Raw genomic sequence first — 17,142 nt, 5'->3', positions numbered from 1 at the left:
CAGATCCCCTGGCATCCCTGGAGAGACAGAACAGACTTTTGAAAGTTGCCCTTTGATCTCCACGTGCACTGTCACATAAAGCCCACATACACATGTATACGTCATACAGGCGGTTGTGAATCACCTAATATGGGTGCTGGGAACCGTACCTAGGTCTTCTGCAAGGGGAGTATGCATGCTTAACCACTGAGCCATCTCTCTAGCTCCATCTTCATGCAGAAATAAACAAAACCCTGAGCTCCCAGATAGTACGCAAGTTACTGCAAAGCACAAAGCTAGAAGGCCCCAAACGTGCACAGTGCTGCATGAATCTGCAAAACGACAGTGCTCTAGTTCCACTCCCAAGGCCTGGTCTTGGGCATCAACAGAGCAAATGTTCAGCCATGGCTCTACGGCGTTTAAAACAGGATTTGAACTGACAATAACAATAACAACAAAATATCGTAATAACAACCCCACTTTATAGTTTAAGAAAAGAACTTCAAGGGTCAACTAGATGGCTCATCAAGTGAAAGCCCTTGCCACACACATCCTGAGTTTGGATCCCCATCCCAGCCTGGAAGGAGAAAGCAAACTTCTCGATTGATCTCTCACCTCCACGTACGCCCTGTAATTAAATGTACCCCCGCATAAACACATGCACATCACACACGCAGCAACAACAATAATAACAGACAAAGTCAAAATAGCTTTTAAAGTCATCGTGTGTGAGTGTCTGTCTGCATGTGCAGGCTGTGTGTACGGTGTGCGAGCATGGGCACAGGTGTGCCACACGGCACGTGTGGAGGTCAGAGGACAATTTCTCAGGTCAGAGCTCTCCTCCTCCGGAGGCTGAACTCGGGTTGTCAGGCTCACAGGGCAAGTGTCCTTACCTGCGGAACCATCGCACCAGCCCCAAAAGTTATTTTTAATATACCAAGACAGCTTTCAGAAGGAACGCTCAAAATAGCAGTCGATGAAAGAGAAAAAAAGGAACCAGACTAGTTAAAATAAAAAAAAAAAACACTATTTTGAAAAGACAAAGTAGACAAACACAGACAAAAACAGTCCTTTTTTAGTAAGAAGTAAAACATAGATAAGATGCATTTAAGATGAGAAAGGGGACAGAATTGCTAATTCAGTATTACAATCATTGTAGAACGCTCTACCAAGAAATTATTGCATACAGATGTGCATATATACACATGCACTGTGCTGCTGAGAATAATTTAAAGGTAAAAGGCAAAGAAACAGGGACGCGTTGCCAACACAACCGTCAGAGAACACAGATACACTGTAAGTCAGAAGGAAGGGCCTGACACAGGCTGAGCATCCTCCACTGGAGAGGGGCACAAAGGGACAGCGTGACAAAATGGACCTCTGAGAAGAAGCAGTCCAAGTGGTGGCGCACGCCTTTAATCCCAGCACTCGGGAGGCAGAGGCAGAGGCGGATCTCTGTGAGTTCGAGACCAGCCTGGTCTACAAGAGCTAGTTCCAGGACAGGCTCCAAAACCACAGAGAAACCCTGTCTCGAAAAACCAAAAAAAAAAAAAAAAAACTCAAAGCTTAAAAACATTGCATAGACCAATACATTTGAGAGTTTCAAAAAGTATCTTTAAGAAACAGAAATTCTCCAAAAACTCTAATTGGTTTCACAGATGAATTCCACCAATCCTTGAAAGAACATATAACCCCCATATAAAAAGTCTAGAGGCCTGATGACCCCTGTATGGAAAGACTGAGCATTTAGGAGACATAGTTATCTTAGTTAGGGTTTTATTGCTGTGAAGAGACACCATGACCACGGAAGCTCTTATAAATGAAAGCATTTAACTGGGGCTGGCTTACAGTTCAGAGGTTTCATCCCTTGTTGTCATTGCTGGAAGCAAGGCAGCACGCTGGCCGAGACGGTGCCGGGAAGGAGCTGAGAGTTCTACATCTGGATCCCCAGGCAGCAGGAAGTGACAGCCACACTGAGCAGGGCTTGAGCATCTGAGACCTCACAGCCCGCCCGCAGTGACAGGCTTCCTCCAACAATGTCATAGCTACTCCAGCAAGGCCACACCCCCTAGTAGAGCCGCTCCCTATGGGGGCCAAGTTATTCAAACCACCACAGTATCTGAGCATCCTGTGTGGAAGCCAATCAGACAAGGCTAAACACAGAGCTCTGTTTCCCAGGTTTATCCCTGTGCAGGACATACCTGCTTGATAGACAGGTGGTCTCCATGGCTCAGTCCTCTGGGTATTAACTTCATGACTGCTAGCATCACCAGATACTCGTGTGTGTGTTTGTGTGTGTCTGTGTCTGAGTATGTGTGTGTCTGTGTGTGTGTCTGCGTATGTGTGTGTCTGTGTGTGTATGCATGTATGTCTGTGTATGTCTGTGTCTGATGTCTATCTCTTTGTGTGTCTTTGTCTCTGTGTGTATCTATGTGTGTATGTGTCTGTGTGTGTTGGTGTATATGTGTGTCTGTCTCTGTGTGTATCTATGTGTGTATGTGTCTGTGTGTATCCGTGTCTGTGTGTGTTGGTGTATATGTGTGTCTTTGTCTCTGTGTGCATCTATGTGTGTATGTGTCTGTGTGTATCTGTAGCTATGTGTGTTGGTGTATATGTGTGTCTGACTCTGTGTGTATCTATGTGTGTATGTGTCTGTGTGTATCTGTGTCTGTGTGTGTTGGTGTATATGTGTGTCTTTGTCTCTGTGTGCATCTATGTGTGTATGTGTCTGTGTGTATCTGTGTCTGTGTGTGTTGGTGTATATGTGTGTCTTTGTCTCTGTGTGCATCTATGTGTGTATGTGTCTGTGTGTATCTGTGGCTATGTGTGTTGGTGTATATGTGTGTCTTTGTCTCTGTGTGCATCTATGTGTGTATGTGTCTGTGTGTATCTGTGGCTATGTGTGTTGGTGTATGTGTGTGTCTGTCTCTGTGTGTATCTATGTGTGTATGTGTCCGTGTGTATAAACATTATTTAATGCTTACTTAAATTGACCACACTAAAAGACAAACGTGCCACTGAATCACCTCCCGAGCTCTAAAATTCATATCACTACCAGAACTGGAAAACCCATGTCACTTGCCAGATTAAGCAAACTGCTCAACTAATACAACTGGGAAAATGGCTATCAGAATGCTACCTAAGAGTAGCGCACAGACTGCCAGCATCTGCTGCTGGTACATGGGTGAATTACTTGAGGAACATTTTACAGGCCAGGCTCAACGATGAGTCCAGGTGCAAAAGACTTTTAAACACAATATCAGAAAATCTTTCAAAGAACAATTTGGCGTGACAAAGGCAATCTTATTCCAGGAATAAAAGGAATATTGAAACAGCTTCCAGAATTGTACTCCAGACATAAACGGAATAAACCCTTTCCTCCCCCACGTTGCTTTGGGTCGATGTGTTTTATCATGCCAATAGAAACCACAAGGCTATCAATAGCGACGGGGTTAAAAAAAAAAAAAAGCCTGACCCAGGAAACACAGCACCTTACTCCAAGTGGGTTTTCAATCCAGAGCTACCGCTGGGTTAACACAAGATCACTTAGGAAAGCAAGCACGTTCTATTTAAAACAACTCACTCCAAATCGCAGGCGGGCAAACATTACGCCCAACCAAAAGGTCACAATTAGGAGAGAGGACAGCAAGCTGTGAGGAGCATCCCTCCCGCAGGAGGACCTATACCCCGGTAAGGAAAAAGTCAACTCACTGTTTCTGCTGCCAGCCCATCCTCAGAGGGTTGGTGACACTCCACAGAAGAGTTTGTCCAGGCAATCTTCTCGCGTGACGCAGCCACACAGTTCTGATCCCGGTGAGCACTGGAAATCTGATTTGCTCTTGAAAACTGCCATGGGAAATGGTGACAGGCGAGTGTGTCTTAAACAGTGTTTGCTTTCGCTTTTTCTACAATTTATGTATTGGGGGAGATAACTGGGCCACTTGACACAGGTATTTTTATCCCTGAACAGGGCTCTAAAAGAACGCCGCTGTCTGAAACATGGAAGGAAGCATGCACGCACGACTTCTTCTCCGTTGACCTATTTTTACTAACCTGTTTTCTACCCCTTCGCCACAACGGCACAGGGCAGGAAAGAACCATTAGTGGGCCTGCTTGTGTGTGCCCACCCAATGTGTAAGTACACTAAAGAGAAGTTGAACGTTTCCACCCCGGGACACAGCTAGAATCTGAGCCACTGAACATGTTCTTCAAGATCACGATTTCAGAGCTGGCAAAAGAAGCTACTGGGTTCTCCCTGGAACTCATGGGCTGGGAGGGCTGACTTTCAAAGTTCTGGGGACTATAAAAAGCTCCAGTGTTCGCAGAGAGTTCTGTGTAGGATGAGTAGGTGGGGGTATAATAAGAAAGAACAGTATTTTGGTCCTTGGGCAGATTTTATTCCTTCATCCCAGCCTCCCACGGAGATGGGTGAAGATGTGCAAACCATGCCAAAATACCCCAGACTCCTGCTTCTGTACTTCTGCCTGCTGCCCTCAGTCCCTGCGGGCATCCACGTAGAGGTGGGTGCTCTCCTCCCTTCCCCCCTTCTCATTACCCTCTTCCTCCTTCCTAAAGAGAGCTTCAGTATCTCCTAGAGCATGTCTCCTTATGAGTATTTTACCTGGAATATCCAAAATAACCACAATCATTACCCTATAAAGCACAGAGATACCAAACTCAAGACAAAAAATACAACAGGGAATGCTTAAATAAGCCTCCAGCTCAAATCCGTAAAAATAAAAATGGTTTAAGTGAGACTGTGGTTTCTCTTTTAATAGATGACAATAATTGTCACACTTCATTTAAAAACGTTCAATCCCTCAAAACTAAAAAAACTCTATTTTTGTTTTCATAATTATTTTCTACAAACATGAGTATAATTATAAGCATATTTTTAAAACTCAAATTATCTTTTGTATTATGTGATCAAAAACCTAAAAGAGCTTCCGAACCAACATTTTTAATTACTGTGCAGCATTGATTTTAAATTAATAGCATGAAACTAATGTAACCCTGGCATCACCCCTCTCTGCATTATGCCCACAAGTACTTAGTAGGGAAGATTTTAAGGGCTTCCCCCCACTCCTTTTGGAAACCTCCAGAAATTACACTTCGTATTTGATCAACGGTGATGGGGCGTAGTAACTAAGCTATTCCTGGAATCCTAAAATGTCAAACTACTAAACATAAAACCACAAGAACTACAAATATAATTAAACAAGAAAACATCAATCCCTATTGTCATCCATTTTTCTAGAACCATTAAAAGAGAAATCAACTCTGAATTAAGATTGAAGGCTCAGCTGCTTTGTAGAGGTGTGAATTAATTCCACTCCCCACCCTCAAGCCCCTGGATCAAGTCATCCCATTGATCCAGCAACCAGGGCCTTCTGGACACTAGACTCAAAGGGAGGAGTTGAAAATTCAGAGAACAGAGCAGAAATAAGCCACGATCTGCCTCATGTTTTGGGTTAAGCAAGTAAGCACATAAATGCTTGGCTGTACAAACTCTGAAGAGACAAACAGAAATGAAAGAATATCTCAGAACAAGAAAGACACCAGGGTGTCCTGGTGACAGGACAAGCCATCGTCCGTGGGACAATGCCACATCGGTCACCTGGCTTTCCATGCTGCATACACGCAATCTGTTCACACTCACTTCACAGATGAAAATACTTTCTCAATATCACTGAGGTTAATTCAATTCTCCAAGATAGGTCTATCACGATGCTTGAAGTTCTAAATAATCATGAGTGATGTATTAATTCTTTACTGGGATGCTTGAAACCATAACCAAAGATGAAATATATATTTATATATAATAAATGCAATAAATATATATAATAAATATATTTATGTATGACAAATATAATAAATATATATTTATATATAATAATAAATATAACACATATATTTATATATAATAATAAAGAAGAAGAAAATAAGGTGAGGAGTCCACGATTTTACTATGCTACGTCTCAAACTAAATCGTCAAACCTGCCATGTAAAACTCACACTCCAATAATTCTGAAAAAAACTCTGTTGAATGACAGGATGCCATTAATACATTGCCGACACTTGCTAACTTTTCCACTTTAACAAGAAAGCAAAGATTTGGCCCAGAGTCTTCAGCAACTCTCAGGATCCAACTGGAGTCCAAGCCGTGGTTTTCTGCTCGCTGTGACGCCTGTGACTGCTGGCTTCTCTTAATCATGCAAGATGACGAAGGGAAACGAATTTCCTTAAAGGAAATGAAAACGAGCCACATGGTCAAAGAAGAATCAGCACTGGGCTGAAATGTGAGGCGATTTTGTTCTGTCCTAAGTGCGGACACTCCTACTGTTTCCAGTCACCTCCAGCCTCGCCTCCCCAAATCTCAGGGTATGGCAGTTCACCAGAGACCAGGGAGGGGACCGACCGCCATGGCTGAAGGCTCATAATTTCTTTCCATTTTAACCCAAAGCACTGCCCAAGAACAAAGCCTCACGGGATAGTCTCTCAACAAGGCAAACGCCTCTGTTTGATATTCCTTCGTGAACGTGTGATTTACAATTCGGGCTTACTTTACTGTTTGCACTAATCACACTTCCCTAACCTAAAACAGAAAGGGAGCTCTTAGACACACGGGGGGCTAATATGAAGAAAGACGGAAATCAGCTGCAAAAACACAGCCCAGAACCCTTGGGCTTCTTGCCATTTTCTGCTTTTAATTTCTTTGGATTACCTTTGTAGGTCTCGTGTAATCAAAAACGGTGTCGAGAGAAAGTTGGACTAGAGTTGCACCTCCCTGCAGAGGGCTAGCCCAGCATGCCCAGGGCCCAGGTTTGATTCTCAGCTCCACCACAGGCTGGACCTCCCTGCAGAGGGCTAGCCCAGCATGCCCAGGGCCCAGGTTTGATTCTCAGCTCCACCACAGGCTGGACCTCCCTGCAGAGGGCTAGCCCAGCATGCCCAGGGCCCAGGTTTGATTCTCAGCTCCACCACAGGCTGGACCTCCCTGCAGAGGGCTAGCCCAGCATGCCCAGGGCCCAGGTTTGATTCTCAGCTCCACCACAGGCTGGACCTCCCTGCAGAGGGCTAGCCCAGCATGCCCAGGGCCCAGGTTTGATTCTCAGCTCCACCACAGGCTGGACCTCCCTGCAGAGGGCTAGCCCAGCATGCCCAGGGCCCAGGTTTGATTCTCAGCTCCACCACAGGCTGGACCTCCCTGCAGAGGGCTAGCCCAGCATGCCCAGGGCCCAGGTTTGATTCTCAGCTCCACCACAGGCTGGACCTCCCTGCAGAGGGCTAGCCCAGCATGCCCAGGGCCCAGGTTTGATTCTCAGCTCCACCACAGGGGGAAAAAAAAGACACAATAATGAAAAGCCTCTGCAGAGACACCAGAGTCTAATACAAGGGGAAAGAGAAGCTTGGGACAAACAAGAGCTAAGCCGTCAAGGCATGTGTTCAAACTATTAACATCAGACCAAAAGATGCAGGACCCTTAAGGGCCCCAATTCCTTGGTGCCTTGTCCCTTGTTTCCTCAATAACTCAGACCTGCCCTCCCCACTCCAACAGTGTCCTGTCCACCTGCATGGACACAGCATACGCCATGTGTGTACAATACTTGAGAACAGAAAATGCTTCCTCTGCTTCCTCAGGCCGGCCCACAGCTCGCCATACAGAGGGGCTGAACTGTAGCCAGGAATGGTTTCGTTGACAGCTATTTCCAGACCATACATTTTAAATCAGTCATAGCTCCCATGTGCTTATGTGCTTGGTACCCATCATCCCCGCTCTTGGAACCTCTGGCCTTTTTATCGCTTTACAACACTTGTTTGTTCCCAGCTGCTCGGCTCCGAAATAATCACACAGAAACCATACTATATGCAGTACTGTTTGGCCAATAGCTTACGCATATTTCTGCCTAACTCATATCTTAAATTAGCCCATCTCCATTAATCTGTGTATCACCACGAGGCTGTGGCTTACAGAGTCAGGTTCCGGCGTCTATCTCTGGCAGGACTACAGAGCTTCTCTCTGTAGTCTCTGCCTTCTTTCTCCCAGCATTCAGTTTAGCTTGCCCTGCCTAGCTCTGTTATGCCCTGCTCTGCTATTGGCTCAGAGCAGTTTCTTTATTCATTAAGCAATAAAAGCAGCACAGACAGAAGGACCTCCCACACTAAGCCCGCCTTCTCAGAAACACACGCCCAGCATCCCATTCTTTTAATACACGGAAGCACACATTTCTATAATTAATTCTACTTAAATAGAAAGAGTACTTTGGGCTAGAAAGTATTTTCTTTCCTTGCTCCTGGGGGGTCATCTCATAATATCCCTGACAGCGACTCTTCAGGGTCCAGGGTCTAGTCTGGTCCACTGAGTTCCTGTCTGCCTGACCCAACGACTGTCATGACCTACAGAGCACGTCAGAGGGTACGGAGCCAAGAGTTACTTCAGGTGTGAGACCACTTTGGGTCTGTTCGCTAACAAACATCTTTGCGTGAAATGTCAGCGGTCTGAAACCTGCCTTTGTTAAGAGCTGGTAAGGAAGTCACCCCTAACTGTCGGAGATTAGCAGTGAGAAGCCAACGGAAGAACCTGATAGTGGTCATGCATAACCAAGATGGCTTATGTCAGACTGTAAACAGGTTTTCAACTTGACCTTCCCATGACTGGCATCTATCAGTGTCTCACAGTTACAGAAGAAGGTTAGCAGGAAAAGGGAAAAGCAACCCAGTTTAGAATAACATTCAGCTCTTGCAAAAGAGAACAGAACAGAAATAACTCACCAAGCATAAGACACAAATTATCTATAAGGTCAGAAACAAAATACACTGTGACCAGGAGGAGAGAACTAGCTCATGGGTGTGGCCGGGAGACTCTCGAACAGGGTGGTGTTCGAAGCTGGGAAGAAGGCGCCCATCGAGTCCTCCATTTTGTTCCTTTTTCTTACAAGATCCCAGCAGCACATAGAGTGAACAGAGTAAACAAGGTGCCCACGTCATCTCCACAGTCTAGGGTAAAAGAGACCACCACACCATTTTACACGTGAAGAATTGAAGACCTGCTGTGGGTACGGTGACAACCGGCCTCAGTTCCGAAAACCGGTGAGCTGCAAACCGGCACCAGAGCCTGCTCACCCCAAAGCATCCCCCTCGGTGCAGCTCAGCTCCCCTTCACTGCAACCTCCCTCTGCAAAGGGACTGAAGAGAAATGGTGCCACCCGTCGCTAAGGCAAATCTGACTTTATTCAGAAAACGTCTGACAGAAAACAGGCTTCAAAAAACTCCCCCTCGTTCATGTTTAGAAAGACGCTACCTCACTTCGAACCCAAGGTACCATATAGGGGCTCACACTCTGAGCCTGAGGGACGTGAAGGCCACTGCAAACCTCGAAAAAACTTCTGCGAGAGCCCAATTTTGCCCAATGCTGAATAATTTAAGACAGTATTTTGTATTAAAGCAAAACACGTATTACACAGAGAATACTACATCTGCATGAAATTTTGTAAATAAAACATTTCAGGGAAACTTTTAACTTGCAGAAAAAAACATACAACCCCGAGCATGGGAATGCAGGCCCAGGAGTGGTTCGGAATGGGGGAGGGCACTGAGCAGGGGGTGGGGCTAAACAATGGGGGAGGGGCTAAACAAGCTCCAGAAAGTTTTATTAAAGGGAAAATGTACATGCGGTACTTTCCACTCTTCAGCTCCAGCATGCCTCTCACACAGTGGTTCTCCACCTACCGGAAGCTGCAGCCCTTTCATACAGTTCCTCGTGCTGTGCTGACCCTCAGCCACAAAATATTTTTGTTGCGACTTCATAACCGCAATTTTGCTACTGTGAGGAATTCTAATATAAATGTCTGATATGCAACCCCTGAGAAAGGGTTGTTCAACCCCAAAGGGGCTTCAAACCCATAGGAGGAGAACCACGTCTCTGATGGCACTGTGTCACTTGTATCAATAATAGCCAGGTGCATCTTCAGCACTGTCTGGCCCACCATTCCCAACTCCATATTTCCCTCACCACAGTGATGGACACAAGTTTTACCAACATGGCAGAACACTTGGTTTCAAATCTCTACGAAGTAGGAAAGATGTTGGAGATGACCAACGTCACTTTGCCGGGTCTGCTCATCTGCAGGGTCTACCGGTACCTACCCTGGTACCTCCTTTCTGTTTGCTTCCTTAACAATCTGAGGCCAGCACGGGTCAGCTCAGGCGACTTTTTCCAATGTTTCTGCGGCTACAGCCTCCCCAAGAGCAGCTGCTAAGACAGTTGCGGAGTAAAAGAGATCAGTGAAAGATTTTGTAAAATACAATAAAAGACTTCCGAAGGAGTTTACAAAACGTATCAAATGATTTTTATGGATGAAATCGCACCAAGTGTTGCATAAACTAATGCTCAAAGACATGACAAGCATCTGGTATCCTCTCGGAGCATTTTGACGTTTTCAAAATGCGGGAGGGAGGGCCAGAAGTGTCGCCGATGAGAGTGCTTGCTGCACACACTTGGAAAACTGAACTTGATCTTCCAAACGCATGTGGTAAAAGGAGACCCAACTCCTGAAAGTTGATCCCATGCCTTCATGCAAACAGCATTGCACAAACACACACACACACACACCATCACCACCACCCCAATAATAAACGTTAAATTACATTTAAACATAAGGCTTCCTTATCCTTTTATTTCTGGAGACTGTGAATGATTAAGTCATTTTGATCTTAAGCTTCATGCCGTTTCTCTAGAAACTGAGTCCCAACAGCAACTCAAATGGCCAGGACTGAAGTGATGGCAATTATAGTGGTGGTGCTAACCTAGACTCATGTTTCTCTATGTGAAACCAGACGCTTCCCTAAACAAACATAGCCTGGATTTTCAAGTACATGTCTTTAATTGACTCAATTATATAAATGTAGAGACACTGCCATACAAGTAATTAAATACTAAGTTAATACTAGCGCCTATAATCTTTTGGAGATGTAGTAAGAACCGCCTCCCCGAAAGTGATTTGCTTTTCATTGTTTTTAAAAGTTAGTCATGTCTAAAAGCTGACAGATTTTCAAGGTCAGTGCTGAAGGCTTGTTGGCCGCACCAATGGAGCTAGAACCCTGATGTCTTAGAACGATCACCCCAGGCTCCAGAACATGATGCTCTGTCAAAATAAGCGACCAAACAAAGCATAAAAGAAGGCTTCTCTATTGTGCAAGCCCGAGGCTTTGCCAGAGCATCTCTGCTATTGTTCTGTGTGCTCTCCATCAGAGCAGTGGGAGTCGCGTGGTCATGCCTGCTGCGTTTCCTGATCCCAGCACCGCGAGAGAGACAACTCCACATCCTTCTAACGTCCCACCCTCCAGCACTCCGAGTTCACTATTTAAAAATATCACTCAAAGCCTTACGCAAACATTGAAGGATGGCAGTTAAGCACCTAAAACTTCTGTGGCTTTCTCTCTCTCCTCAGGTTCAGTGAAATACCTCCCAAACTTTCGAGTGAAACTTTGTTTATCTGGGCAGGGAGTTGTAGTTACCCAGAAGCGGAAGGGGAAAAAAAAAGAATTGAGCTAATAGGAGTGATTCTGACCAAGCTGCTCAGAATAGTGTCCTCAGAAACAAATGGAATGAAGACGAGGGCTGGAACCACTCAAAGCAAGCACACCGTGTGGAATAGTGCCCTGTACCTAAATACACTGTAGCATGGGCAGTAGGAGAACACTCTGGTATTTTCTGAGCAGAACCACCCAGCTGGGCACTGGAGCATGGAGCTCCATTTATGGAGCATGCCCAGCTGAGCACCCAAAGGACTGAGGACCATCCTTCATGGAGCATGTCTCATGATGCCAAAAGGGACCAGAAATGAACCATCAGGAGAACATCACTGCACATCCATTAAAAAAAAAATCTAGCTCTCCATATTTTATTGCATTTACTTAAAATAATACTAGTAAGAGAAGATGAGATGCCAGGCAGTGGTGGCGCACACCTTCAATCCCAGCACTTGGGAGGCAGAGGCAGGCGGATCTCTGGGAGTTCAAGGCCAGCCTGGTCTACAGATTAAGTTCCAGGACAGCCAGGGCTACACAGAGAAAGCCTGTCTTGAAAAACCAAGAACAAAGAAAAAAAAGAAATAAAACCTCCTCAAATCCCACCCCCAGAGTTAAGACATTCATCACACAGACAAATACAATCAAGGATAATTCTCTGAAAACGCCGTGTGACGTGGACGCTCACCACAGAACAGGTGTGAGCAGGATTTTGACTCCACAGTCCTCTATGTGCTAACATCGGGAGCTTGGAGAATAAACTGCCTGAACAAGAGTCACTACCAAGCAGCAAGAGCAGTTTACACAGGCTTGAGTCCTCTTCGTTTTCCAATAAGGATTCGAGGTCTGTATCAAGAAGTATTTCCACGCTGAATGACAATGATTACAAAGAGGAAAGGGAAATAAAACTTCTACATCCAATGCTTCATTAAAATCTGAAGAAAATCACGGATTCGCCAAAAGCATTCAACAGGGTAAGTCAAGTGATAAGCTCTTGCAAGCAAACAGACTTGCAAGAAAGTCTGCTTAGAAAGCTTGCAAGAAACACACTCTAAAGAAAATATACATTAAGAAGTGTCTGTGTCCTCTGCCTGGTATTTGTCCCTGCAGAAATGTGTTGCGAGTCTCCGAAAGAAGGCCATCTAAAACCATTCACTCAAATGTTTTCTGCAAGCAAAACTTCTTTTGTATTTTAAATAAACATAAGATTACAACAGGGTATATTTCCCATTTCTCAGATATGTGTACTTTTGGAAATCCCTAAGTCAGCACGATCTCAGATTAGTTTTACTTCACGACTGTGTGATCAGGACATTTTAGAAAAAAAAGGTGAATGAATTACCCTTATTTTCAAAAATAACGATACTTTAGAAGTCATAAAATGATGCCCAAGATGGATTTGGTCCTCCGTCGTGTTTCAGTGTTATTTTATGCACACATGTGACTTTACTTTCTAAAACTTTGGTGTCAAATGTAGATATCTGTGCCCATAGCATTGCAAATATTGTTTAAATGTGTGCCATAAGTAAAATATCAATATTTTATTTTTTTAAAAAGAAATATGTTCATGTCTGAGAGTGGACTTCAGTTATACAAGTACAGGTTTAGCGTGCTTGAGAACGTGTAATCCCCTGCATTGTCCCACAGAGGTACAGACAAGATTCTAAGTATTGGGGAGAGGGAATTGAGGACAACTAATAGTCACCTTAGCTATTTTTTTCAGATCCAAAGTACAGAGGCCAGCTGCATAGGTAGGCCAGAGCCCTATATAACCTCTCTTGTACCTTAGTCCTTTCTCCCCTTAAGATTAAAACCACTAAATCTCTTTGAAACTTTTTCCTTCCTTTCTGTCTCGCTTCTTTTCTTTATGTTCTTGCTTTCTCATCAATTTCCAGGCTGAGGGGTGGAGAAGCTCCTATTCCCGAATCTCAGCAACATCAGACAGAAAGGGGATTATGAAGGTGTAATTTCAATCCCAGTTTTCCATCAGCAACATTTACTTAGGCAAGTGGATCTCTTACTGCCACCTTAAGCCACACTGACTGTTTTTCCTGCTCAACTCATTTCGCTATAAAAGCTAAGAGGGCAACGCTCTCTTTGAGAACTTACCTGCAGGAAAAGAAGACCTCACCATCACCAGTCACGCCGCTTCATTTTGCATAAGGACAAATACTAGAGTAGCCTTGCTGGAAATGACGCGCATAGCTGACCTCTGCGTGGCCGCGACCTACCAGGTGAACTCGTCTGAGACTCAACCCTGGCTGTGTGCCAGGGGTTTGTTTTTCTGCCCCGCGTTGACTGCCGCACCAGTTCCAGAAATCTGATTTCATTTGCTTTTCCTGATCATATGTCTGCTAAGGAGTCGCAGCACTGTGTCCCAACCTGAATGAGATCAGACTATTTGAAATTGGTGTGCGTGACCTTTGACATCTTTTGCAATCAGCCATGTATCGTCTTATTTCAGAGATGTATTTCCCGGCCATTGGAAGGCATCCGTCTCGGTTAGTCTGGCTGTAAGTGAATTTCTTTAGTGGGTGTCAGGACCTCCTGGCCACGTGGTATGGAATAAAGAATGTTTACCTTGCTTCCTGTCTTAAATCATATACAGGGCTAAGTGCTCGCATGTTGGCCTCAATAACCAGGCATACGTTATTAGGACAACATACCGTGAGATCTCAATTCTCTGAGCACGAAACAATTGAGGGGAAGAGTTGTTTTCTCCCCTTTAAATGATGCACACCTGGTAGGAGCTTTTCAGCCTCGAAGGAGACTGAAACAACAGATAAATCGTTCGCCTGCTCTGCCTGGCTCCGCCGCTTCATCTCCCATAAATATCAGAAGAGAACGCGCATATTCTGGCGAATGTAGGCCAGCTGCTGTGACGCAGGAGGGAGATTTGGGACTTGAGATATAAATTTTTCAAAGAGCTAAAAGTAGCTCCTAAGAACCATCTTAACACAACCGCCTGCCTGAGCCTCAGCCCTCTTTGCTGCCAGACGTGGACCCTTTGGCCTGTTCTCATGCAGGGGGCGCAGGGGCCGGCTCACCATCAGCCTCAGGAGGTAGGATCAGACCCTATTCCGGTTCCCATAGAGCCTCCCACATCTATCCAGAGAAATTTAAAATGGTAAATACGAATTAACCAAGGAGGCGCAGTCTCCGGGACTGGCCCCTTCCTTCTGGTCCAGTTTGCCCAACAAAATATGAGGCAGAAAACAGACCATCAATAAAACAACAGAACACCCTGCTCCACCGCTGCCCCAGCTGACCCCTAAAGAGCCAAGCTTAGAGCTTCCTAACCCTTGCTTCTTGGAGCATTACCAAAGCGGGAAACAGATTTCTCATTTTGTAGAAACTGGAGTTTCTTCCAGAAAACTTGGCTCTAACGGAAGAAATGCAAAGTCAAGGTCTTGAGGGTCCTAGGCAGGTGTGAGCTGACTGCACTCAGCACTGTGAGAAACACACAAGCATTGTGAGAAACACACAGACTGCCCGCACTGGGCTTGCGCAGCTTCTGACATAATGGGCAGGAAACGAGAAGATCCCGAGCATGGATATTCAGAATGTTTACTCTGTAGCCCAGCAAATACACAGGCCAAAGGCACAGGCTCCAGAAATCATTGTCATGTTTCTCCAGACAACGCTGAAAGATAAAAGAGACCTGCCGAAGACAAACTGTAAGAAAATGAAATTATAAGCCCACCGCACACAAAGCCTACGTGTGCGGCTGCATCCTTAACTACTGCTTCTCTTTAAGTAACTCTCCTTTCATTCTGAATCTAACATTTTGCTTACGGGAACTTCTCATTCATTGTGAGCATGCGGGGAGAGGCACATGGCACATATCTGGACTGGCCAGCGCCAGTAGGACCAGGACGCTATGAAGATCTGAATAGCCGGGCTTTGCAGGGGGCCACAGGGAGGAGAGGCCAGTGATTCAAAGTGAAGCGTAGCAGGTGAGCAGAATGACGAGACAGAAATGTTGGCTACCCATGTCATTGGTTGTGTATTTACTTGTGTGTGAGCGTGCATGCATGTGTGCAAGTTCCCACGCACGTGGCATGTACATATGTTTCCACCGTGGCGTGTGTAGGTCAGAGAACAACTTGCAAGAAGTCAACTCTCTCCTTTAACCTTAGGCTGTCAAATTTGTGGCAAGTCCCTTGTCCGCAGAGCCATTTTGTTGACCCTGGAAGGCTTTTTTTAAATGACATTTACTTATTTATTTTATTCATTTATTTACGCGTGCATGCATGCACACGTGAGGGGTGGAGTGGGGACATAAGTGTGTGATAGTATTCTTTAATGTCAAGGTCCAACTATGCCTGAGACCAAACAGACTTTGATTTTCCCTTAGGAAAGTCAAAGTACTCTTTTGACTTAAGCCACTTTTAAGTGAGTACCACATCTTGCAAAAACCAAAAAACATCCGCCCCCTACACATAAAACCTAACTGGCACATAAAAATTCTAATCAACGTCAATCCCAGCACTTGGGAAGCAGAGGCAGGCGGATCTCTGTGAGTTCGAGACCAACCTGGTCTACAAGAGCTAGTTCCAGGACAGGCTCCAAAACCACAGAGAAACCCTGTCTCGAAAAACCAAAAAAACAAAACAAAACAACAAAAAAAATTCTAATCAACGAAAAAGGAGAACTATTCTATGCAGAACTTATAACAATGTATCAGTCTACCGTAGCAACTGTATTGGTATTTACTCCCAGTGGCCAAGGCTCATCTTTTTGTGTGTGACAGCTCACCAATCCCCCTTACCAATGATCCATTCTCTCCTAACCCTGTTTCTGTATTCAGCCAGCCGAACGAGGCTGTAGCTCTTTGTCTGTGCTGTTACAGGGCAGCTTGAAAGTCTGCCACTCAGCAGGCATCAGATTCCCCTGCTCCCAAGTTCTTAAGGGGATGTGTCACCGGATCCCAAGCCTGAGAGTAATTGAAAACCTCTTAATAGATTATTACATTCTATAGTGCCCAAGAGGACTCATAAATCCCCTGAATTGAATGCGATGGATTCCTTTTAGTAAATTCTAGCATTAAAAATCACTACTGGAGCAAAATGACACACTCATTAGCTTCCAAGCGTCAGGAGAGACTCATGCAGCTTTCAGCAAAGGAGAACACGCAGCCAGCTCTGGTATTAGTTATGTCTCTTGCTGCTGTGACCAAAATAGATGACAAGAGGAGACTTCAGAGGCAATGGAAGGAAGGAGGAGCCACTTTGGCTCACAGTTCAACGGGATACAGTCCAGGGTGGCTGCGAAGGCATGTGTAGGCACAGCGACAGCCATGTGAGAGGGGCTCACATTGCGTTCACAGCGTGGAAGCAGAGACACTCATCCTGGTGTTCTGCTTGCCTTCTCCTTGTATTCAGTACCAGACTCCAGGACAGTAAACGGGGCCACTCACGCTTAAGGTAGGGTCTTTACATCCCAGTTAATCCAATCTAGAAACACCTACATAGACACAGCCAAGATTTACCACCTAGATGGCTCTAGATCCCATCAAGGTGACGACAGTGTTAACCACACAGCTCATGTTTTGACCCTAGGGTTCTGTCACCCGCATTTTTTTCAGGTACCAAGAGTTGTTCCTAAGAAAATCACAGGACAAGGCAAAAGTGT

General features: G+C 45.1%; 1 protein-coding gene across 3 annotated transcripts in view; it reads right to left on the bottom strand.

Annotated features, from left to right (window-relative positions):
- Nucleotides 1–17,142, bottom strand: part of Hecw2 (HECT, C2 and WW domain containing E3 ubiquitin protein ligase 2) — a 294,060-nt gene that overhangs the window by 230,857 nt on the left and 46,061 nt on the right. Inside the window, exon 1 of one of the 3 annotated variants that reach the window (XM_057758417.1) lies at nt 3,691–3,786. The exons of the other annotated variants lie outside the window; for them this stretch is intronic. The gene's annotated coding sequence lies outside the window, so the exon portion shown is untranslated. Of the gene's footprint in view, nt 1–3,690; nt 3,787–17,142 lie in introns of those variants that run through there. 3 annotated transcript variants of the gene reach the window in all.

The sequence above is a fragment of the Chionomys nivalis genome, chromosome 26 (genome assembly GCF_950005125.1).
Source record: "Chionomys nivalis chromosome 26, mChiNiv1.1, whole genome shotgun sequence".
NCBI classification, from domain to species: domain Eukaryota; kingdom Metazoa; phylum Chordata; class Mammalia; order Rodentia; family Cricetidae; genus Chionomys; species Chionomys nivalis.
Note: the sequence above shows the minus strand (reverse complement) of the source record. Positions and strands in the feature narration are given on the sequence as shown.